Source organism: Hemitrygon akajei, chromosome 26 (assembly GCF_048418815.1).
Source record: "Hemitrygon akajei chromosome 26, sHemAka1.3, whole genome shotgun sequence".
Lineage (NCBI taxonomy): Eukaryota > Metazoa > Chordata > Chondrichthyes > Myliobatiformes > Dasyatidae > Hemitrygon > Hemitrygon akajei.
In genome coordinates this window covers 45903382-45929535 of record NC_133149.1, presented here as the reverse complement: position 1 = coordinate 45929535, position 26154 = coordinate 45903382, and the positions used below count along the sequence as shown (strand labels likewise).

The window sequence follows — 26154 nt, the reverse complement described above, 5'->3', positions numbered from 1 at the left end:
GGTTGACTCATAAATAGAGAAAGCTTGGAGACAGTGCAAGAGGGAGGATAGGCAGGTGATTGAGAAGGGATGCACTCAGACCAATGGTTTGAGATGTGTTTATTTTAATGCAAGGAGTATTATGAACAAAGCGGATGAGCTTAGAGCGTGGATCAGTACTTGGAGCTATGATGTTGTGGCCATTACAGAGACTTGGATGGCTCAGGGGGCAGGAATGGTTACTTCGAGTGCCAGGCTTTAGATGTTTCAGAAAGGACAGAGAGGGAGGGTGGAAAGGACAGGTGGGGGTGTGGCACTGCTGATCAGAGATAGTGTCACGGTGCAGAGAAGGTGGACGCCATGGAAGGATTGTCTACGGAGTCTCTGGGTGGAGGTTAGGAACAGGAAGGGGTCAATAACTTTACTGGGTGTTTTTTATAGGCTGCCTAGTAGTAACAGGGATATCGAGGAGCAAATAGGGAAACGGATCCTGGAAAGGTGTAATAATAACAGGGTTGTCGTGATGGGAGATTTTAGTTTCCCTAATATTGATTGGCATGTCCCTAGAGTGAGGGGTTTAGATGGGGTGGAGTTTGTTAGGTGTGTTCAGGAAGGTTTCTTGACACAGTATATAGATAAGCCTACAAGAGGAGAGGCTGTACTTGATCTGGTATTGGGAAATGAACCTTGTCAGGTGTCAGATCTCTCAGTGGGAGAGCATTTTGGTGATAGTGATCACAATTCTATTTCCTTTACCATAGCATCGGAGAGGGGTAGGAACAGACAAGTTAGGAAAGCGTTTAATTGGAATAAGGGGAAATATGAAGCTATCAGGCAGGAACTTGGAAGCATAAATTGGGAACAGATATTCTCAGGGAAATGTACGGCAGAAATGTGGCAAATGTTCAAGGGATATTTGCGTGGAGTTCTGCATAGGTATGTTCCAATGAGACAGGGAAAGGATGGTAGGGTACAGGAACCATGGCGTACAAAGGCTGTTGTAAATCTAGTCAAGAAGAAGAGCTCACAAAAGGTTCAAAAAGCCAGGTAATGATAGAGAGCTAGAAGATTATAAGGCCAGGAGGAAAGAGCTCAAGAGGCAGGATTTATGAACATTTGGAGAGGTATATGTGGTAAACCATGTATATCTGTCTGGACACGCCCCTCTGCTGACTGCTCCTGTGGCTCCTCCCACAGACCCCTGTATAAAGGTGATTGTGTCACTGCTCCCCCCACAGTCCAGGGCAGTCACCCGGCATGGACGTGCTCCGTTTTACTGCTAATAAAAGCCTTTCAGTATTTACTCTACTTCCAGTCTTTTGGAGTTATTGATAGTGCATCTGTATAATATGATTAGGAATAGTCAGCATGGCTTTGTTAAAGGTAGGTGATGCATTACAAGCCTGATTGAATTTTTTGAGGATGTGACTAAACACATTGATGAAGGTAGAGCAGTAGATGCAGTGGATATGGATTTCAGCAAGGCATTTGATAAGGTACCCCATGCAAGGCTTATTGAGAAAGTAAGGAGGCATGGGATCCAAGGGGAAATCTGGTCCTGTTGCCTTGTGAGGATTCACTCTCTTTAAAGACAGCCTGGCGAGAGCCTCTGAGACAACGATCACAGGGTAACTGGATGCTGCAGGGATTTTCGTAGCTATATTTTTATTCTTGCTTTCCAAGTGTCCATAAAAGTCGTTGAGCTCATCTGGGAGTGCAGCATCACTGTCATTCATGATGTTTGGTTTCACTTTGTAGGAAGAAATGGCCTGCGAACCTTCCCAGAGTTGATGTGCATCCGATTCTGCCTCCAACCTCATTTGGAATTGTTCCTTTGCTCTTGAGATAGCCCTCTGCAAGTCATACCTGGTTTGCTTGTACAAACCTGGATCACCACAGATCTAGCCCTCAGCAGGCTACTAGCTTTTTGGTTCATCCATGGCGTTTGGTTGCGGAAAGTACAGTAAGTTTTCATAGGCAGATATTATCATGCTCTGACTGGGAGAAGCTGCTGTAGTTTCAGTCATAAGTTCTCATTACCTGCTCCTCATTGAGATTGTTTTCAGAGTAAAGTGGTTTATAATCAAAGGAGTATCATGTGTAAGTCCTGTCCCAGCTTTAACTCATTGGCTTGGCCTGTATAAATGGATTGAAGTAATACCTCAACAAAACAAAGGAAAAACTAAACAGGAAATGTCTGTTAGTAGACACAAAAGATTCTGCAGATGCTGTATGTTTTGATGTACATGTGACAAATAAAACAAATCTCTCAATCCACTAGGAGCTCAGAGTTTTCTCTGTTTCAGAGTGGTGTGGTACAATAATACATCCTCCCTGCCAGGTTAAAGGTGAAGGGACAGCGCTGGTAGGTGAGATGGTATTGGGACAGAATTTGTGCACATCATCAGGTCAGGAAGTGCCATCTAGTGCACAAGGTGAGACTTGAGTTAAAGGTTTAAAAACATCACAGTAAAAGCCAAGGGCAAAGAGAGCAGGAATAAAATAAATCTCTGGAAAATTGCGTCTTTAAGATCAAAGATTAAGAATGTTATGTGTAATCATTATCAAAGTCAAAGTCAGCACATACAAAATGCTGGGGGAGCTCAGCAAGTGAGGCAGCATCTATGGAGGGAAATAAACAGTCTATGTTTCAGGCCAAGACTCTGCATTTTGTGTGTGTTGCTCTGGATTTCCGGAAGAATCTTTTGTGTTTAAAGTCAAAATCAAGTTCTTTGTCATCTGCACAAATCCACGTATTCACAGGTGCAATGAAACACTTACTTATAGCAGCATCACAGGGACAAAAGATAAATTCATTATAAAGACACAAAATAAACATAAATTTTACACAATTACTCTGTAAAAGTAATAGAACATATAGAAGTACACACACACACACACACACACACACACACACACATATATGTTCTTATATATATATATAGAACATATATAAGTTTTAGGACATATGAAAACTGTCCAGTTTAGTGCTGTGTGTAAAAATGTTGTTAAACTTTAGTGATTAGGGTTTTGGCAGTTGGTTCAAGAATTAAATGGTTGAAGGGAAGTTCTTGAACCTCATGGTGTGTGAGACTTCAGGCTTCTGTACCTCCTGCCCAATGGTAGCTATGAGAAGGTGGCATGGCCTGGATGGGGACATCTTTGATGATAGGTGTTGCTTCCTTGAGGCGCCTTCTGTGGATACAATTTAGGCTGCCACCTAAAAATCCCATCAATCGAGGAGACAGACCCACTATAGAGTTAGTGGTGACGGATTAGTTATTCATCGCCCTCCACAGGTGAAGTGAACTGCGGAGCAGAGGCCATTTACGTTCCACAGGAGCCTCTATCTCTTCATTGGACAGATCAGAGACTCAAGAGGAAGCAACCACCAAAACCATAATCAGTTCCCTTCAAGAGTTTATCTACATTCAAGATTATTTATCATGTGTACATTGAAAGATAGAGTGAAAAGTGTCATTTGCATTAAGAACCAACACACCCAAGGCAGCACTGGGGGCAGTCTGCAAGTGTTATTGCACTTTCTGGAGCCAATATAGCATGCCCACATTTACTGTGATACTATAGAGTCACAAAGTGCTACAGCACAAGCCATTTGGTCCATCTAGTCTGTGCCAAACCATTTAAAATACCTAGTCCTATCAACCCGCACCTGGACCATAGCCTTCCATACCCCTCCCATCCATGTACCTACCCAAACTTCTCTTAAGTGTTACAGAAAATCCCACATCCACCACTTCTGCTGGCAGCTCATTCCAGCCTCTCATGTTCCCCTTAAACTTTTCACCTTTCACCCTTAATCCATGACCTCTAGTTCTAATCCAACCTCAGTGGAAAAATCCTTCTTGTATTTACCCTATCTATACCCCTCATAATTTTGCATACCTCTATCAAATCTCCCCTCATTCTCCAGGGAATAAATTCTTAACCTTTTCAATGATTTGGGAACAGCTTCTTTCCAGCTGTGATAAGACTGCTGAACGGATCCTGACCCGGATCTGGGCCGTACCTTCCAAATATCCGGACCTGACTTGCACTACCTTACTTCCCCTTTTCTATTTTCTGATTATGATTTATAATTTAAATTTTTATTATATTTACTTCAATTTGTACTTCAGGGAGCGTGAAGCACAGAATCAAATATCACTGTGATGATTGTACGCTCTAGTATCAATTGTTTGGTGACAATAAAGTAAAGTAAAGTTTCCCGATATCTCAGGTCCTTAAGTCCTGGTAACCTCTGTACTTTTTCAGTCTTATTGATATCATTCCTGTAGGTAGGTGACCTTAACTGCACACAATGCTCCAAATTTGGGCTCACCAACGTATTATACAACTTCAACATTTCAACTCTTGTACTTAATATCTTGATTCGTGAAGGCCAACATGCCAAAAGCTCGCTTCACGACCCTACCTACCTGTGACACACCATTGCATGTTTTGTTTGAAGCTGACCTGGGAGTCCTCATGAAAGGTTCCTTAAAAGTTAACTTACAGGTTGAATTGGTGGTAAGGAAGGTAAATGCAATGTTAGCCTTTATTTCGAGAAGACTAGAATACAAAAGGAAGGATGTGACGCTGAAGCTTTACAAGGCATTGGTCAGACTGCACTTGGAGTATTGTGAGCAGTATTGGGCCCCTTATCTTAGAAAAGCCACTGGCATTGGAGAAGGTCCAGAGGAAGTTCATAAGAATGACTCTGGGAATGAAAAGGTTAACAATTGATGGCCCTGGGCATGTAGTCACTGGAGTTTAGACGAGCAAGGACGATCTTATTAGAACTATACCAAATATAGTGTTGATGTGGAGAGGATGTTTCAGAAGTGGGGGAGCCTAGTACCAGAGGGCATGGCCTCAGAATAGAGAGATGTCCCTTTAGAACAGAAATGAGGAGGAATTTCTTTAGTCAGGGAGCGCTGAATCTGTGGAATTCATTGCTACAGACGGTTGTGAAGTCCAAGCCATTGAGTATATTTAAAACAGAGGTTGATAGGTTCCTGATGAATCATAGTGCCAAAGGTTACAGTGAGAAGGCAGGAGAATGGGGTGGTGAGTGATAATAAAACAGCCATGATGAAATGGCGGAGCAAACTCGATGGGCCAAATGGCCTAATTTTGCTCTTAGGTCTTATGGAAAATATTCATGGAGGAATGTGGCAAATATCCAACCCCAAGTCTCCAAGCTACAAGAGAATGGGAATAAAGCGTCTCTTGATCCATGCAAGGGGTTATTATCTAAATAGAGTGGGGGCGCCACAGTAGAATAGTGGCTCACAGGATGTTATTACAGTTAGGGGTGTCGGAGTTTGGGGTTCAATTCCAGCTTCCTCTGTTTGTTTGTTCTTCCTGTGTGCGCGTGGGTTTCCTCCGGGGTCTCCAGTTTCCTTTCACAGTCCAAAGACATACCGGTAATTAGGTCATTGTAAATTATCCTGTGATCAGGCTTGGGTTAAATCGGTGGGTTGCTGGGCAGTGTGACTCATTGGGCCAGAAGGGCCTGTTCCACGCTGTATCTCTAAATAAATCTTCATTCCATCATCTGCTCATTACCTTGCAGGTATTTGAGGAATAAGATTTGTAAAATATGCATTGTATATCTGTATGTGTTTTGTTGCTCTTGTAAATGAAAAGGAGAAAGTTGAGATCTGCCTACGTGGAATGATCTTTCCCAAATGAAGCTCTTTTTACTTTGATGAACATATGGCAGCATTTGACAGAAGTAAAAATAGCAGAGATCCGTATCACAAAGCCACGACTCTGCCTGCATCACACGCTTACATCTGAAATCGGCAATGAGGTTTAAATTATTTGCAAATGGCATTGGAATCATAGTTCCAATGCCTTCCTCGTCATTTTAATTTCTTAATATCTACAGGAGTTGAAAAGATCACCCACAGTAAAAATGAATTTAGAGTTGTTAGATGAAGAATCTGGCAGAGAAATGCATTTAAGGACAAATTGTTAAGTAGCAGGAATGTCTGATGTTCAGCACCACTGCAGTGAGAGAGAGATGAGTTCTGTTTAAAGGTTTAAAGGACCCTCACCATCTGGGCCATGCGCTCATTCTCACAACAACAACCACCTCTCATTCAAAATCAGCAACAACAAAGAGCTATTGATTACAGGAGAAGGAAGCCAGAAGTTCATGAGCCAGTCCTCATCGGGGGATCAGAAGGCAGAGAGGGTCAGCAGCTTTAAATTGCTAAGTATTATTATTTTGGAGGATCTGTCCTGGGCCCAGCTCATAAGTGCAATTACGAAGAAAGCACGGCAGTGCCTCTACTTCCTTGGGAGTTTGCAAAGGTTCTGCATGACATCTAAACCTTTGACAAGCTTCTATAGATGTGTAGTGAAGAGCATATTGACTGGCTGTGTCACAGCCTGGAATGGAAACACCAATGCCCTTGAACAGGAAATCCTACTAAAAGTGGATACAGCCCAGTCCATTATGGGTAAAGCCCTTACAACTATTGAGCACATCTACATGAAATGCTGTTGCAGGAAAGCGGCATCCATCATTGAGGACTCCCATCATCCAGACCATGCTCTCTTAGGGCCATAAGACATAGGAGCAGAATTAGGCCATTCAGCCCATTGAGTCCACTCTGCCATCATAGCTGATCCTGGATCCCATTCAACCCCATACACCTGCCCTCTCACCACATCCCTTGATACCCCGACCAATCAGGAATCTATCAACTTCTGCTTTAAATATACTCTCAGACTTGGCCTCCACTGCAGTCTGTGGCAGAGCATTCCACAGATTCACTACTCTCTGGCTGAAAAAATTCCTCCTTACCTCTGTTCTAAAAGGTTGCCCCTCAAATCTGGATACCCCCACCAGAGGAAACATCTGCTCCACATCCACCTTATCTAGTCCTTTCAACATTTGGTAGGTTTCAATGAGATCCACATGCATTTTTCTAAATTCCAGTGAGTACAGGCACGAAGCTGCCAGACACTCCATATATGTTAACCTGTTCATTCCTGGAATCATCCTTGTGAACCTCCACTGGACTCACTCCAGTGCCAACACATCCTTTCTGAGATACGGGGCCCAAAACTGTTGACGATACTCCAAGTTCAGCCTGACTGGTGTCTTATAAAGGCTCAGCGTTATCTCCTTGCTTCAATATTCTTTTCACCTTGAAATAAATGCCAACATTGTAGTTGACTTCTTTACCACAGACTCAACCTGTAAATTAACCTTCTGGGAATCTTGCACGTGGACTTCTAAGTCCCTCTGCACCTCTGATGTTTGAATTTTCTCCCCGTTTAGATAATAGTCTGCACTATTGTTCCTTTTACCAAAATGCAATATCATACATTTCCCAACACTATATTCCATCTGCCACTTTTTTGTCCATTCCTGCAATTTCATTGTATTGCTTCCTCAGCATTGCCTACCCCTCCACTTAACGTTGTATCATCCGCAAACTTTGCCACAAAGCCATCAATTCCATTATCTAAACCATTGACAAACCATATGAAAAGTAGCGGTCCCAATACTGACCCCTGAGGAACACCACTAGTCACTGGCAGCCAACCAGAAAAGGCCCCTTTTATTCCCACTCACTGCCTCCTGCCCGTCAGCCATTCCTCTATCCATGCCAGCATCTTTCCTGTAACACCATAGGATTTTATCTTGTTAAGCAGTCTCAAGTGTGGCACCTTATCAAATGCCTTGAGAAAATCCAAGTAAATGACATCCACTGCCTCTCCTTTGTCCATCCTGCTTGTTACTTCCTCAAAGTATTCCAATAGATCTGTCAGGCAATTGACTTTGACATATTTTATCTCTAGTCTCCAAGTACCCCAAAACCTCATCCTTTATAATAGTGTGTGTGTGATGCTCTGGATTTCCAGCATCTGCAGAATCTCCTTTATTTATGATCTGCTCCAGACTCTGTCATTGCAGTTAACAGTCACTGCTCCCTCATTCATGCACCTGAAACCCTAGTACAGGACGTTTGGAATACTGTGTTCAAATTTGTTCACCCTGCCATTGGACAGATAAATTATATTTGATTAAAATACATTGATTTATTAATCACATGTATGCCAAAATATACAAGAAGTGCCTCATTTGTGTTAACAACCAACACAATCTGAGAATAGTAAACATGGGGCAGGCCATTCGGCCCATGATGTTGTGCCAATTTTGAAGCCAATTTATGCTAAAAGTCCTGTGTATCATCCATATCTCTCCATTCCCTTCATATTCCTGTGTCTATCTAAAATCTCAAACTCTATCAAACTGCCTGATACCACTACTATCCCTTCTAACCCATTCCAGGCACCTCTGTATGTGTGTGTGTGTGGGGGGGGGAATGGCCCTCACATCGCTTTTAAGCTTCCACCCCCAACCTTAGCATGTTACCTGGTGTTTGATATTTCTACCCTGGGGAGAAAGAATTCTAACTGTCCATCCTATCTCTGCCTCTCATCATTTTAAAACCTCTATCAGGTCTTCCCTCATCCCCTGATGCTTTAGGAAGAACATCCAAAGTTTGTCCTCATGGCTGTGAATGAACTGGGAATGAGGATGTTGCCAGAACACAATACTCTAATGTACAGGCAAGAGGTTGGGAGCATAAAAAAGTGTAGTGGATAGGAAAGGTTTCAAAGGATATGGGTCAACGTAGGCAACGTAGTTCAGATGGCATCTAGTACTAGTGTTTCAGGTGCATGAATGAGGGAAATTTTAGTGAACTATGTCTTCCATATCCAGAAGAGTCCTTTGATTACTGCAGGCAATATTGTGTTTTTTTCTATCTTGCCCTAATAGCTGGCACTTTAAAAATCAATTAAAAATTAATGAAGATATTTCCAGTATGATGAATCTAAACCTCAATGGCTTTTAAAATTGTTTTTGTTGGAGATTTCTGCAGCTATCACAGTTTTGAATTGACAAAAGCACTGTCCTGGAAACCAGTGAACTCCAAAACAAAACTGTGAATAAAATTACCAATAATTTAGCCCAGTCTAAGTTCCCATCAACTTGCATCAGAGATGCGACAAGTTTAAATTTCAAAGTTCAAAGCTGAAGGTAAATGTATTATCAAAGTGCGTATATGTCACCATATACAACCCTGAGATTCGTTTTCTTGCCGATATTCACAGTAGAACAGAGAATAGAATCAATGAAAAACTACACACAAAGACTGACAAACAACCAAAGTGCAAAAAAAGACAAACTGTGCAAGTACAAAAATAAGTAAATAAATAATATTGAGAACATCAGTTCTCAGTCATTTGGAATGTTAGCATCAAAACCTGTAATAGGTTCTAAAATTAACAAGTGAGTTTGAGTGGGTATCTTGGGTTTGATGGTTTTCCTGGAATCTCTTGATTAGTGTTTTTTTGTGCTTTTTCTGTAAATACTCCCACCCACCCATTACCACTGTCTGATTCACTCTCGACCTTCATATTACTGATACTTACTTTGAAAGTCTTAGCCATGTATCAGTTTGCATCACTTTCCTCTCTGAGTCAGAGTGCTTAGTGCTCGAGCTCAGATCCTCAGCTGGTGTTGCAGTGCAGCACTGGAGGTGTGTGACGCTTTTAGTGATGCTGCTTTTTGTGTGAGAAGTGAAATAAAGTTTGCAGCTTTAGTCTCTCAGTGCCCAGAAACCGAGTGCACACAACCTTGAATACTGTCAACTAGTGAACTATCATGGGATGTAAATAGTATTGTGAAGAAGCACATGAGATTCTGCAGATGCTGGAAATCATCTGAAGGGTGAAGGGTTTATGAAGGGTTTAGCTTGAAACATCAACTGTTTAGTCCCCTCATAGATGCTGCCTGACTTGCATTTTGTGTGTGTTACTACATCATATTCTTTATTCCCTGCTTTATGCAAACTTGGCTGCTAGTTGTTTGACCTGACAACACTGACTACAATTCAATCAGATATTGGGTTCTTTGGAACACCTGAAGATGAAAAAGATGCATTCAAATGAAAGAATTCAATAGTTTACACCAGCACTTCTCTTAATTTTTCAATGCCAAGTGAAAGCTCTTCATGTTAATCAGGCGGAATTCAAATATTGCTACAAATCTCACAGCTGCCGTGCCCATTTGCTAACCAGGAAGCCACAGTCTGAGGAAGTTTACCAGTAACTCAGTAGTTCTCAGAGGGATTCAAAGTTCAAAAGTTCAAAGTAAGTTTATTATCGAGGTACTACATACTGCCTTGAGTTTTATTTTCTTGCAGGCATTCACTGTAGAACAAAGAATATGATAAAATCAATGAAAAACTACGCACAAGCAAAGATGGACGAACTACCAATGTGCAGAAAAATACAAACTGTGCAAATACAGAAGAGGCAAATAAGAATAATAATAATCAATAATAAATAAGAAACAATATTGAGAACATGAGTTGTAGAGACCTAGACAGTGAGCCCACAGATTGTGGAACAGTTCAGTGTTGAGGTGAGTGAGAACAGTTGCTAAGATATTATTTCCACTTCAGGTTGCCCATTAAGAATAGAGATTTGGAGAAATTACTCCAAGCAGAGGGCTGTGAAGCTTTGGAATTCCCCACTTCAGCTGTTCGGTTACTGAGAATAATTAAGGTGGAGTGGAATAGGTTTCTGGACACTTAGGAAACCATTTCATCTAAGGGTTGGACAGCAAAGTGAATGAGACATAGGATCAGCCATGATCTTATTCAATAAAAGCTTGAAGGGCCATACAGCCAAGTCCCAGCCCTGCTTCTCAGCCATTAAAGTCTGGTTTGATGTAGCATCCTCACACAATACACAAAAACTACAGCAAACTGTCTGGTCAGTAGAAAAAGTCGTTGACTGCAATCTCAGAATCAGAATCAGAATCAGGTTTATTATCACTGACATATGTCATGAAATTTGTTGTTTTGTGGCAACAGTACAGTGCAAGACATTATAAGAATACTATATATTATATTAAGAAATACATACAGCATTAAATCTGAAATAAAAATATTCATTTGGTCAGGCAGCAACTGGTAAAAAGAGAAACAGAATTAATGTTTCAAATCAAAGGTTCTTCTTCATCGGTTGAGCTTCACGCAGAGCACCTGGAGAAAACCCACATGGTGACGGGGAGAACAGTGGCGGGAATTGAAGCATTGCACTAATGACTGTGCTACCATGGTGAGTAACACGCATAAAATGCAGGAGGAACTCAGCAGGCCAGGGCAGAATCCATGGAAAGGATCAAACCATCAACATTTCAGGTGGAAAACCTTCGCCCTATTAACCGTTCTGGCTAATAAAATTATTTTTTCCTTCACAAATGCATCTATGGCAGTGAAACTGTGTTACTCTACCGCCACGACAACAATAGATGTAGAAGCATGGAATCAGAGTCCAACTTCACAAATGCACACTTCCAACGTAGTTAATTGTTTTGTCAAAAAGTAAGCAGCAGATGTGGTGTACAGAAGAGCATTTCTGAACACACATGTCAAACCTTGAAGTTGGATGAGCTAAAGCGGCAGAAGCCCACGAACGTACACTCACTGGTCATTTTATTAGGTACAGGACTCACCTGGTAAAGTGACACCAAGTGGATTTAGTTTGGAACATTTTGATTTTTAATCATATAACAAATACCAGATTGAGACTGCTTAGTTGCTTAATTTTCTCTCAATATTAAAACAGTGCTTGGGACGTGTTGATTATTGGATTTTTTTTTGTTCCTTTGGACTCTTTCCCCACTGAAATTAATGCAGTTAGTTGCCATGAGTAACAACTAGATTATTCAGGTTAATTTCACAGTTACCCAGGGCAACCTGCGTCATAAAAGCAAAAGTGACAAATATACCACTGACAAATAGACTGCCAGAGAATGAATTAGACAGAGAGGGAAATCGGTGATGTGTGTGTGTATGAGAGAGAGAGAGAGAGAGAAAAGGGTGTGTGTGTGTGTGTGTGTGTGTGTGTGTGTGTGTGTGTGTGTGTGTGTGTGTGTGTGTGTGTGTGTGTGTGTGTGTGTGTGTGTGAGAGTGTTTGTAGGTGACTGTGTGTGTGGGTGTGTGTCTGTATCTGTATGTGTGTCTTTGTGTGTGTGTGTGTGTGCGCGTGTGTGAGATAGTGTGTGTGTGAGAGTGTTTGTGTGTCAGTATTTGTGTGTGTGCATTTTTGTGCATGCATGAGTGTGTGTACATGTGTGTGAGTAACTGTGTGTGTGTCTGTGTGAGTGACTGTGTGCCGGTGAGCAAATTTGTGAGTATGTGTTTTTGTGTCTGTCTGAGTGTGTGTGTGATTGACAGTGGGTGTTTGTGTGTGTGTATGTTAGTGAGTGTGTGAGTGTGAGTGACTGTGAGTGAGTAGGTGTGTGTGAATGATGGTTTATGTGTCTGAAAGTGAGTCTGTGTGTGGGTGTTTGTGAGTAAGTGTGTGTGTGAGTGTGTGATTGTATATGTGAGTCTGTGTGCGTGTTTCTGTGAGTGAGTGTGTGTTTTTGTGTGTGTCTGTGAGTGACTGCTTCTGAATGTGCGTGACTGTGTTTGTTTGAGTGTGAGTGTGTGAGACTGACAGTGTGTTTTTGTGTATGTTAGTGACTGTGTGAGCGTGAGTGTGTGTGTGTGTGAGTGCATGTGGGTGTCTATTAGTGTCAGTTTGTCTGTAAGTGAGTGCGTGTGAGTGACTGTGTGCCTGTGAGTGACTGACTGTGCATGTCTGTGGGTGACTGTATGTGTGTGTGTGTTTGTGGGTGAATGTGTGAGTGTGTGTCTCTGAGTATGTGTGTGTGTGACCGTGTGTCCGTGAGTGAGTGTATGAGTGAGAATGTGAGTGTGTGTATGTGTATGTGTGCATGAGAGTGTGTGTGTGAGTGACTGTGTGTCTCTGTGTGTCAGTGTATGTGAGTGAATCTGTCTGTGAATGTGTGAGTGACTGCGTGTGAATGTTAGTGAGTGAGTGTGTGTGGGTGACTGTGTGCGTCTGTATGCGTGTGTGAGTGTGTGTATGTGTGTGTGCCTGTCTGTGTATGTCTGTGAGTGTGTGTGTGTGTGGGTCTGTGAATGAGTGTCTGCGTGTAACTGTGCATACTGAGTGTGAGGGTGTGTGTGTGTAGTGGGAGTGGGTGGAAGATGAAGGAGTAGGAGCTAGTGTTTATCTGTATTAGGTGCTTTAAAGATCAGATGTTGAAGTCGATCCTTTTCACTCTTTGGGTGTGAATACACAACCACGAACCACAGCCACCACTTACTCTTGCCCACACGGCACCAGAATACGTGGATCTCGGATCGGCCTCTAGAGACACCTGAGGACTCAACAATAGACAACCTCTGAGGAGAACATCATACTCGACTCGAGTGGTCGCACTGCACTACACAATGGAATACATAATTGTTACATCGTGCACTAACAGATTATCAAATGCAATTAACTTATTACATTACTGAAGAAGAGGTTTCCTGTGCCCCTTATGAATCTTTCTTATCAGCGCTGGTTTGTTCGCCCTGAATGTTCCTGTTTTTTATACACATTGGTCATTAACGTATGGTTTTTCTCTGTGGAGAAATTGCAAACAGTGGAAATTTGGGCTATGGTGGAGGGAGTGTTGCTGAAATCCAATGAGTGGTGATTGTTCCAAGTGAAACAGGATGCATTGTAATAACTCCAGGAGCAGGGAGTGTGCACCCATTAGAATGGGGAAGTCATCACCACAGTGAACAACATTGTGGAGAGGGACAAAAATGGCAGATGCTGGAATCAGGAGATTCTGAAGGAACTCAGCAGGTCAGTTAGCATCTATAAACAGTTGACATTTCCAGCCAAGACCCTTCATTAGGACTTGTATGGTGGAAGAGCTAGATAAGTGAAATATTATATATTATATAATTAAAGAAATGGTGGAAGAACAAGCAGTCAAGTGGCATCTGTAGAAAGAAAGAGCCCAAGGTTGAGGAGGAACTTCTTCAGCCACAAGGTGGTGAATCTATGGAATTTATTGTAACTAAGGAGAACAAGTCATTGGTATATTTAAAGTGGAGGTTGATAGGTTCTTGATTAGTCAGGCCTTCAAAGGTTACGGGGAAAAAGCAGGAAAATAGGGTTGAGAGGGATAATAAATCAGCCATAATGGAAAGGGGAGGCAGATTCAATGGGCAGAATGGCCTGAAATGTTAACTTGCCTCTTTTCTACAGATGCTGCTTCGATAGGCTGATCTTCCAGCATTCCTATTGGTGCATGTAAGAGGAAGTGAGGTGATTGGTGAAATGATTTCCTTGAACAAAGCTAGGACTTTCTGCGCCAATCCATACCCCCGTTGGCACCACCATTCCCAGTTGGAACTTTGTGCACATGGTAGCATAGTTTGGGGCATTTGAGTTCAGAGATCAATTCTGGCTTCCTCTGTAAGTAATTTTGTGCATTCTTCCCGTATATGTCAGGGTTTCCTCTGAGTGCTCCTCCCACAGTCCAAAGACATACTACTGATTAGTAGATTAATTAGTCATTGTAAATTGTCCTGTGATCCGGCCAGGGTTAAATCAGTGAGTTGCTGGGCAGCACGGCTCAGTGGGCCAGAAGGGCCTGTTCCACACTGTATCTCTAAATAAATACATAAAATTAATTTGAAACTTGTGTGGGATTCTTTTCCTAATGGAATTTGCAACCACAAACATGACAAAATCTGCAGATGCTGGAAAGCCAAGCAACGCACACAAAATGCTGGAGGAACTCAGCAGGCCAGGCAGCATCTATAGGGAAAAGAGTACAGTTGACTTTTCGGGCTGAGACTGCTGAAGGGTCTCGGCCTGAAACGTTGATTGTACTCTTTTCCATAGATGCTGCCTGGCCTGCTGTGTTCCCCCAGCATTTTGTGTGGAACTTGCAACCAACCAGACATCTACTGAAAATACAAAAATAAAGTATGGTGAATTCCAGTTAATTGGGACACATCGGGACCAGTAGATTTTGGTCCAATTAAGCAGCTGCCCCAATTAGCCGAAGTCTCATGGAAATAGTTAAAAAGGTATAAAAAAGGCAAACTACCCATTTGAGTAACAAATTATGTATTTAAATGAAATACAGAACAAATTGGAACATTACTCCAATACTGTACCTAATAGTTATCAATGGAGGAATTCATCCAGTGTAGATACCCGTGTTCTTTTGATTTTCAGTAAATTAACAAAATCAACACCTCGTGCAGATAATGGACTGCCTTCATACAATGCTTTTGATGATTGTATTATCCAAATCTTCATTTTCATTGTAACATTCAAGATGATTGTTGATCCCTTCAAATTCTTCGTAGTTTCTAACTTGTTGAAGTAGTGAGATCGTTTCATTTTTGTTTTCAGCCATTTCAGGCATCTTTGAGCCTGAGTGCTTGACCACAGTGAGCGAAACAGTTCTGAATTGTCTTCTGCTTATTTCTCGCCAACTATCAGTGATAATAATCAATGCTTTTTGAACACAAACACATGCAACTGATGCTATTTTAAAAACTTTGCTTTAATGAATGTATGGTGTAGTGTTTAATAACCACACAAGCGCACACGACTTACACTAGTTAGAAACTGTTCAGCAATAGTCTCCTGTCCCAATTAAGTGGCATAATGTCCCAAATAAACAAAGGGAATCCTGGCTATTTTCTCAATTAGTTTTTGTTCTTTAAGAGTTGTCCCAGATAAATGGTTGCACCAGTTAACTGATGGCCTAATTAGCCAGAATCCACTGTGCTGCAATAAAAGTAAAAAATGGTGGAGGAACTCAGTGGAAGGAAAAAGGGTTAATATTTTGTGTTAACGTTTTGACACTTCATTCACATGTCTACTGAGTTGCCTATTGTAAACCACCCAGAGAGGAAGAAAGAAAGCTCTGACCTTTAAGCACTGTTCCCCCAATAACTCACACTAGCACCAGTTATATTTCACATGGTGTAGAGGCCAAAGGGTTAAGATGGGCACCTTGGACAATTTGAATATTGCTGCCAGTGGAACCTGAATATATAACTATGTCTCCATCTTGGTCTCCTTAATAAAATGGGTTTGTACCCTACCTGCTGTTAAAATGAAACAATTACGATTGTAGATGCAAGTAGGATGAAGGCACACCAGCGGCGATAATTAGTTAGGAATTTGAGGAGATTTAGTGTGTCACTAAAGACTCTAGCAAATTTTTACAGATACACCGTATTCTGACTGCTTGTTACCACTGCCTGGTACCAACATGTAGGATCAGAATAAGCTGCAGAGGATTGCAAGTTAAAAAGTAAACAGTATAACATCTGATAAATATCTCTAATGGGTGGAAGAGAGACTGCCCAATGATCCTCCGATCCTCTCAACAGTCACCGCAATCCTTTGTAGGGACTTGCGGTCAGATACCTTGCAATTCCCGTACCAGACCGTGCAGCTGGTCAGGACACTCTCGACGGTGCTCCTGTAAAAATTGATTAGAATGAGGGAGTGGAGCTTCACTCACCTCAACCTCCTCAGGAAGTGGAGACGCTGCTGTGCTTTCTTGACCAAAGAAGCTGTGTTGAGGGACCGGGTGAGATCGTCCATTACTGCCGTCCCAGAAACTTGGTAATCCTAACTCTCTCCACGTAGGAACCGTGTACATGCAGTGAGTAAAGGTCAGCCAGCACCTTCACCACTTTGGTCTTGTCCACGTTGAAACTCAAGTTGCTGTGCACACACCAATCTACCAGCTGCTCTACCTTCTCTCTGTACACTCTCATGTCAAAGTTATTCATGAGGCCAACCACTGTTGTGTCATCAGCAAACTTGATGATTCAGTTTGAACTGGATCTAGCAATGCAGTCATACGTTAGCGGCATGGGCTGAGCGCACAGTCCTGGGGAGCACTGGTGCTCAGCGTGATGGAGCTAGAGAGGTTTCTGTCAACACAGACAGACAGTGGTCTTTCTGTCAAGAATCCAAGATCCAGTTACAGAGAGAAATGTTGAGACCCAACAAGGACAATTTACCCACCAGCTTCCGATGGATGATCCTATTAAATTCCGAGCTGAAATCCATAAACAGCATTCTGGCATATGAGGCACTATTTTCCAAGTGGGACAGGGTGAAGTGTAGGGGCTATGGCATCATCAGTGGGCCGATTTGAGTGATAAACGAACTGGGAAGGGTCCAATGTAGCAGGAAGATGGGGTTTAATGTGATCCAGAACCACCTGCTCAAAGCACTTCACTATTGTTGAGGTCAGTGCCACTGGACGGTAGTTGTTAAGGCGGGTTACCGTCACCCTCTTGGGCACTGGGGTGATGGTGGCTGCCTTGAAGCCTGAGGGGACAGTGGACTGTTCCTGAGAGATGTTGAAGATGTCTGTTAGAAACTCTGTTAACTGGGCTGTCCAGTCACTCAGCACCTGACTAGGTATGTTATCAAGCCCCACCGTTGATCCTGGCTAGGGTCTTCCTCACATGAACTGCATGCAGTAGGACTATTGTCCTTAATGGTCTGAATGCCCTCCCACATGCGCCTCGTGTCTTTGGTGTCATGGAAATGGTTGCATTTTCTCTTCCTGATAGCACCGGAAAGTGCATCTCTTGCTGACCTGAGAGCTGCCATATCCCCCGATCAGTTACAATAATACATTTAAAACAGTAAATAGTAAAACAAAAGAGGAACAATGAAGTAGTGTTCATAGGTTGGTTCATTGTCCATTCAGAAATCTGAGAGCAGAGAGGAACAAGTTGATCCTAAAATGTGAGTATAGGTTGCTAAAGTTGTCATAGCCAGGGTGGTAGTGGGGATAAGCTCCCACTACCTATAAAGTGCTCCAAATGGCATGCATCTCTAATAGCCTCTGACAACCAAGTCCAACTCTTGGCCTTCACGTGTGGCTTAGCTACTAGGCCTGGCGGAACCGTTTCTACTGACAAGAGAAGGGGCAAAGACAGACCACTGGCGCCTCAAAACTAGTTGCTTCGGGCAGGTGGGGATCATCAGCCTTGGACGGCAGCCCACCTAGGAGAAGGAAAACTCTGATTTTAAACCTCCGCTGCCTTGCGGCCACACCCACCCATGAGAAAGATTTTGGGAGTAAACCCCGAGGAAGAAATCTGGAGCCGGGGTCCCTAAGGCAGTTTGATGTTGTTTACAACTTCACTCTGGTAACCTCTGTGACGACTCTGGTGCCAAGCTGTATCGGTGCTTGCCCTTCCCTTGGACTACATCAGTGACGTGGAGAGGGGGAACCCGCTGCATGGGCAACAGCCGGTTCTTCACATCTTCCCACGCCCAGGCTTGCACCCTGGATAGGACACAGTCCAGCAGAGGCCCAAACCCATTATCCTCTGGGATCAACAGCTGCCTACTACTGTGTTTTCAGGTTCCTCCACCCCCTCTCTGATGGAAGTAAGGAGAAGAAGACATGTCCTGGGTGGTGAGGGTCATCAATGTTAGATGCCACCCTCTTGAGGTCCTCAATGGTGGGGAGGATTGTGACAATGATGGAGCTGGCTGAGTTTCCAATCCTCTGGTACAGCCTCTTTCAGTCCTGTGCTTTGGAGCCTCCAAACCAGAAGGAGATGCAATCAGTCAGAAAGCTCTCCACAGGACATCTGTAGAAACTTGCTAGACATACAAGACTCAGAATCAGGTTTATTATCACTGACATAACAAACTCTTCATGAAGATTGCCACTGGCATGCCTTCTTTGTGATTGCAACAATATGTTGACATTGGTTCCAATCATTCATCAATATCTGAGAAGCAATCTGAAACTTTTCCAAAACAATGCAGTACCATCGTGTGCCAACAATAGAACACAAAGGACTTAAGCAATAATGAAACAGTGGAAAAATGATTTGAATCTGCTGCGTGCACAAACCACGTTCGATTGTATGTGGAATGAGATGATTCTGATGCTCCTCTGGTCTGTTATGTTTCTTCATTGAAGGAACATCTGACTAATTTTTGAGTCAAGAGACCCAGCAGGCTTTCTTCCTGAAAGTGCAATCTGGATAAATGGCTGGAACAACCTGTATTGTTTTGCCCTGGAGTTCTGTGTGGGTGGGTGGGAGTGAAGGTGGGAATAAGCAAAGGGGCTTGTTTTGCTGTTGTGCTCCATGTTGTTCTGCCGAGCATTGTGGGTGTACTATGTTGTCGCCAGAATGTGTGGTTACACTTGAGGGCTGCCCCCAGCACATCCTTACGTTGTGTTGGTTGTTAGCAGGAATGATATATTTCACTGTATGTTTCCATGTATATGTGATAAATTAATCTGAATCTGAATCTGATCTGAAATGCTTTCCTTCTTCCTGACCTGCCACTGCCCCTCTACCATACTGAAGAGAGTTCTTGCTCACACCTCCTCTAGTTCTGTATTCAACAAATCACCCTTTAAAATTTCTAAACACAAGAGATCTGCAGATGCTGGAAATCAGGAACAACACACACAAGATGCAAGAGGAACTCTGCAGGTCAGGCAGCACCTATGGAAATGAATAAACAGTTGACATTTCAGGCCAAGACTCTTCATCAGGACTCATGATGAATGGTCTCAGTCCACAATGTCAACTGTTTATTCCTTACCATAGGTGCTGCCTGACCTGCAGAGTTCCTCTTGCATCTTGTGTGTTACTTTGCAATTTCTGCTGATTCAGACAAATTCCCAACACCCTCCCTTCCCCATTTTGAAGAGATTCCATTCCTCTCTTTACACTCTCTGATCTGTTCTTCCATTCTCAACTGCTACTCCCCACTCTTTGGTACTTGTTTTTGCAACTGAAGGAGGTGTGAACCCTGCCCTTTCACCTTTCTCTTCCCATCATCCATCTAAATCTAAACCCATGTACCTAAAATTCAGCATTCCTCATTGTGAAATTGGGAACATTGTGCTTTTAGTTCATATTCACGTTCATGGTTCACATTAGCTCCACTTCTGACTAAGGTCAACACTGGAACACAAGCTGAGCTTTTAACAGAGGGGTGCACCATTTGGAAAATTAGAGAGTACAAGTGCTTTGGGGTTTCATGACAATTGTGGAGGCTGTTCCCTTGGTTACAGTTACACAACAGGTTTTTATTTCCATAGCATTACAAGCGGTAATCTTTTTCTGGATGTTTTTAACCTAAATTGAATGAATTATTTTCTCAGAAATTGTTATTGGCAGGAGGAAGCTGTATTGTTCAAGAAATTCAAAAACCTTTGTGCCAAAACAAGTCAGAAGTTGGTAGGATCTAGAAATGCAGTAAGAGCCTGGTTAAGTCGCATTGTTCATATGATAAATTTCACCATCTGGACAGTAACAGACGCAATTAACAAGGTTAAACTTTGCTTCCAGTCAGAATGTCATTCTGTCTCAATGATGTGATCTTACTGAGTGTTCATTATAATTAGGAAAGAATGTCACTGAGTACAAACGCATTTTACTGAACTTTCTTTATCTGACGTCATGATTATATTTACTAAAGGAAATTACTAAATTAGTGAATTTAATGAATGCTCCATTTGTGTAATTAATCGCAACAGAGATGTGCAGTGGAGCTGCACCGTGGGATCAATGTTTTCTCCATAAACTGTAAGGATATACAATATATATTAGAAACTGGAGTTTTTAGACATCTCTTTCAAACTGCCTGAAGCTGCCTGGAGCCTCAGGACCCACACCACTTTCCCAATGGTGACAGTGAGAAGAGAGCATGACTTGGGTTGTGGGGTCCTTGATGATGGATGCTGCTTTCCTGCGATAATGGTCCATGTAGATGTACTCAATGGTGGGGAGGGCTTTACCCATCATGGACTGGGTTGTATCCACTACTTTTTGTAGGATTTTCCATTCAAGGGCATTGATGTTTCCATACCAGTCTGTGATACAAAAAAATACATAAGTAAAATTTCAAGACTCTGAAATTTCTGATTTCCTTCGATATCTCCTTCAACTATATTTAAATTTTACACTTCACAACATTGTGTGGTATCTGATTCATTGCTCCTTGACTCAACTAACTCCAAATCTGTTGAATCCTCAGTTGTGACCTGTATTATTGGCCTCAACGGGTCACCTGCTCTTTCCTAAATATTTTTTATATAAAAATATTGTTTTTTGTGTTCAAGCTTCAAGATTTAAGATCGAAGATTGTTTATTGTCGTTATTCAGTACACAAGTGTAAAAGAGAACAAAATGATTGTTACTCTGGATTCGATGCAACATAAAAAACACAATTAATATAAAGGTAATCCAAAAAGCACAATGTACAAGTAACTGTTGAGTGTATGTTCATGGTCTTCTGCTGCTGTAGCCCATCCACTTCACATTTTGACATGTTGTGCATTCAGAGATACTCTTCTGCACACCACTGTTGTAACGTGTGGTTATTTGAGTTACTGTCACCCTCCTGTCAGCTTGAACCAGTCTGGCCATTCTCCTCTGACCTCTCTCATTAACAAGGTGTTTTCACCCACAGAACTGCTGCACACTGGATTTTTTTTTCACACCATTGTCTGTAAACTCTAGAAACTGTTGTATGTGAAAATCCCAGGAGATCAACAGTTTCTGAGATACTCAAACCACCCCATCTGGCACCAACAATCATTCCATGGTCAAAGTCCCATTTCTTCCCCATTCTGATGTTTGATCTGAACAACAACTGAACCTCTTGACCATGTCTGCGTGATTTTATACATTGAGTTGCTGCCACGTGATTGGCTGATTAGATGTTTGCATTAACAAGCAGGTGTAATGGTGTACCTAATAAAGTGGCCACTGAGTGTAAATGAGATTCGCTTATATGTGAAGTAAAATGGAAGAGAAAGACATTCACCAAGTTTTTGAGTGTTCATTTAATGATGTTATTTTCTTGAAATCCATTATTTAACTCCTGAAAATTGGTCATTGTGGCCTAAATTGACAGTTCATTTTCAGAAAGTTCAGCATGATTGCTGTGACCATGTAAACCATAAAAGGAATTTCTCTGTCACTTTGAAAATTAGGGGGGCCTGACATCATTACAATAGCCTTTCCCTGATAAGGAGTTTAATGAAAGTTATTAAACAGTTTTTGAACTGTATCCAACAGAATCTTCAGATCTTTCATACTTAGTTTATTATAAATCAACTTTCTTTGAAAGTTTGTAAACACGTGGCTTCACTCCAAAAAGAAATATTTTTCCATCATTTGAGATACTAAGATCTGTGTGGGAAGAAAATGGTCTTGGGTAGACCTCGCAGACAGTATTTTCCAAAGCCATACGAGGTGGAAAATAGCAGAAAAGCCTGCTGTGACTTTCAAAGTTTAAAGTAAGTTTATTATCAAAGTGCATACATATTACCATCTACTACTTTGAGATTCATTATCTTACAGGCATTCAAGGTAGAACAAAGAGGTACAGTGGAATCAAATATTGAGAAACCAAAATAGAGTGGATGTGGAGAGGATGTTTCCTGTAGTTGGAGTGTCTAGGATGTCTACTTAGAACAGAGATCAATAGGTTTGATAGGTTCAATAGGTACATTTAATGTCAGAGAAATGTATACAATATATGTACATCCTGAAATTCTTTTTCTTCGCAAACATCCACGAGAACAGAGGAGTGCTCCAAAGAAGAATGACAGTTAAATGTGAGGAGGAATTTCTTTGGCCAGATTGTTGTGAATGTGTGGAATTCATTGCCAGAGGTGGCTGTGGTTGCCAAGTAATTGCCTATATTTAAAGCAGAACTTGATAGGTTCTTGATTAGTAAGGACGTCAAACATTACGGGGAGAAGGCAGGAGAATGGGGCAGAGAGGGATGATAAATCAGCTATGATGGAATGGCAGAGCAGACACGATGGGCCAAACAGCCTAATTCTGCTCCTATGTCTTTTGGTCTTATAAAAACTACACACTCCTTCTGCTGCTCCCAATGCCCTCTGTACTCCAAACACAAAGTTCTCCACGCTCTTTGTCAGCCTGCACTGCGTTCTCTTGGTAACTGCTACACTAGATTCTGCATGTTGTTTCCATTTTACCACCTCAGTGTGATTATGTACAGCATAATCTGTCTGATTGCCATGCAAATAACCATAGCTTTTCACTATATTGTTTGCGACAACAATGAACCAATATGATTCTAAATGATCCTTGTCTACTTTGAGTGGCCACGGGTGAAGGATTCTGAGATTTTGCCTTTCTTCAAAGGTTTTAGCTAGTGCTTGAATGTTTTCCTCTGTCGTTTGGGTAAACTCTTCACATGCTAGAGTAGACTCAATGGGCTGAATGGCCTAATTCTGCACCTATGTCTTATGGTCTTATAGTCTTATGTCAAGTTGTGTTTATTGTCAAGCCCACAAGTACAGGAGAGACAGATACAACAAAAAACCTGCTTGCAGCAGCATTATGGGCACTTTGGTAGAGAGAACACACATAATAGACCAGACAGTGAAGAGAGAAAGAAGACTGCAGAGAACAAAGATTAAAGATAGAACTTTTTAATGATTAGTTTTATTTGTCGTATGGTTATTGAAACATACAGTGAAATGGGTTGTTTGAGTCAATGACCAATACAGTCCGAGGTGGTCCCTATTTCGGGAGTCATTGCAGCCTGGATAAATAAATAAAGCGGTGGCTGTAACTGTCCCCATTGAACCTGATCAGAGAAATAGGAAAAAGCAGATTCTGAGTAATGTTATACAGAAAGCCCACAAAACAACAGATTTAACAAAAATCAGAAACACAAGAGATTCTGCAGATGCTGGAAATCCCAAAAACACACAACTTTCTGGAGGAACTTAACAGGTCAGGCAGCATCTATGGAGAGGGATAAAGAGTTGACATTTTGGGTCGAGACCCTTCATCAGGTCTGGAGAGGAATGGGGAAGAATCCAGAATAAGGTGGTGCATAGATGGGTGTTTGCACAGGCATGGTGGGCCCAAGGCTGGAAGTCCATGTTATATGATGCCATCAATTTAATGAGATCTAACCAATTCCCCTCTTCCACCACTCTCCTCCGTCTAGCGGAATTAGTTCTTACTCTCAATAATTTCTCCTTTGGCTCCTCCCACTTCCTCCAAACCAAGGGTGTAGCCATGGGCGCCCACATGGGTCCCAGTTACGCCTGACTTTTGGTTGGCTTTGTGGAACGGTCCATGTTCCAAGTCTATACGGGTATCCGTCCCGCTCTTTTCCTTCGCTACATCGACAACTGCATTGGTGCTGCCTCCTGCACGCATGCTGAGCTCGTTGACTTCATTAACTTTGCCTCTAACTTTCACCCTGTCCTCAAATTTACCTAGTCCATTTCTGACACCTCCCTCCCCTTTCTTGATCTTTCTGTCTCCATCTCTGGAGATGGCTTATCTACTGATATCTACTATAAGCCTACGGACTCTCACAGCTACCTGGACTATTCCTCTTCACACCCTGTCTCTTGCAAAAATGCTATATCCTTCTCACAATTCCTCCGTCTCCGCCGCATCTGCTCTCAGGATGAGGCTTTTCATTCCAGGACGAAGGAGATGTCTTCCTTTTTTAAACAAAGGGGCCTCCCTTCTTCCACCATCAACTCTGCTCTCAAACTCATCTCTCCCATTTCCCGCACATCTGCCCTCACGCCATCCGCCTGCCACCCCACTCGGGATAGGGTTCCCCTTGTCCTCACCTACCACCCCACCAGCCTCCAGGTCCAACGTATAATTCTCCGTAACTTCCGCCACCTCCAACGGGATCCTACTACCAAGCACATCTTTCCCTCCCCCCCTTTCTGCTTTCCGCAGGGATCACTCCCTACGCGACTCCCTTGTCCATTCGTCCCCCCCATCCCTTCCCACCGATCTCCCTCCTGGCACTTATCCTTGTAAGCGGAACAAGTGCTACACCTGCCCTTAAGTGCTACAAGTGCTCCTGGTATGGCCTTTTATATATTGGTGAGACCCGACGCAGACTGGGAGACCGTTTCGCTGAACACCTACGCTCTGTCCGCCAGAGAAAGCAGGATCTCCCAGTGGCCACACATTTTAATTCCATGTCCCATTCCCATTCTGATATGTCTATCCATGGCCTCCTCTACTGTCAAGATGAAGCCACACTCAGGTTGGAGGAACAACACCTTATATACCGGCTGGGTAGCCTCCAACCTGATGGCATGAACATTGACTTCTCTAACTTGTGTTAATGCCCCTCCTCCCCTTCTTACCCCATCCCTGACATATTTAGTTGTTTGTTTTTTTTTCTCTCTCTCTCTGCCCATCACTCTGCCTGTTCTCCACCTCCCTCTGGTGCTCCCCCCCCTTTCTTTCTCCCGAGGCCTCCCGTCCCATGATCCTTTCCCTTCTCCAGCTCTGTATCACTTTCGCCAATCACCTTTCCAGCTCTTAGTTTCACCCCACCCCCTCCGGTCTTCTCCTATCATTACGCATTTCCCCCTCCCCCACTACTTTCAAATCTCTTACTATCTTTCCTTTCAGTTAGTCCTGATGAAGGGTCTCGGCCCGAAACGTCGACAGTGCTTCTCCCTATAGATGCTGCCTGGCCTGCTGTGTTCCACCAGCATTTTGTGTGTGTTGTTGTTTGAATTTCCAGCATCTGCAGATTTCCTCGTGTTTGCTAATGAGATATGTTATGACAAGTCAATTAAAATATACCCTTCTTTTCCAGTCCTGATGAAGGCTCTCTTGGTTGCATGGCCTTCATAAATAGTAGAACTGTTGTCCCTTTGACACACCATGAAAGGAGTTGCATACTGGTGCATCACCTCAAGGAACCCGGAGACATCAAATGACTTACTGCTGGAGAACACATGAGACTAAGGCTCACCTCTGCTTTTGCCTGCCAGCCCTAGGGAGAGACACCTTGTTCTCTGCTTGCTGTCATGTTGGCAAAGCGCAGGAAAGGAACCACCTGCTAGGAACTGCTGTCCCTCCGTGCTGAGACTGGCCTATATATCCACCTTCACAAATTGGAATGGGGATGGGACATAAAATCCTCCTTACAAGGTAAATGAAGTTTTAAAATGTAGAATTGTTAATAATATAGAAATTCTGATGATATTTCCTTCTCTGCATTTTTCAGAAATACACTTCCAAAAAGTAGATAAAAAGTAAATTAAATGTTATCAGTAATTAAAAGTAAATTAAACATTATCAGTAATTATACTCCTGTAGGACAATTCGACTACATAGCAAACGTCAAAAAATCGAATGTACTCTCTATTATAAAATAGTGACCATGTATATTTTTATTCCAAATTGAACATAAACACAA

General features: G+C 42.4%; 1 long non-coding RNA gene across 1 annotated transcript in view; it reads left to right on the top strand.

Moving 5' to 3' along the window:
• The window catches only part of LOC140716948 (uncharacterized), a 32444-nt gene extending 30249 nt beyond the window's left edge, over nucleotides 1-2195 (top strand). Inside the window, exon 3 of the long non-coding RNA XR_012096394.1 lies at nucleotides 1738-2195. This is a non-coding gene — a long non-coding RNA (uncharacterized lncRNA). The remainder of the gene's footprint in view (nucleotides 1-1737) is intronic.
• Nucleotides 2196-26154: the final 23959 nt, after the last annotated feature.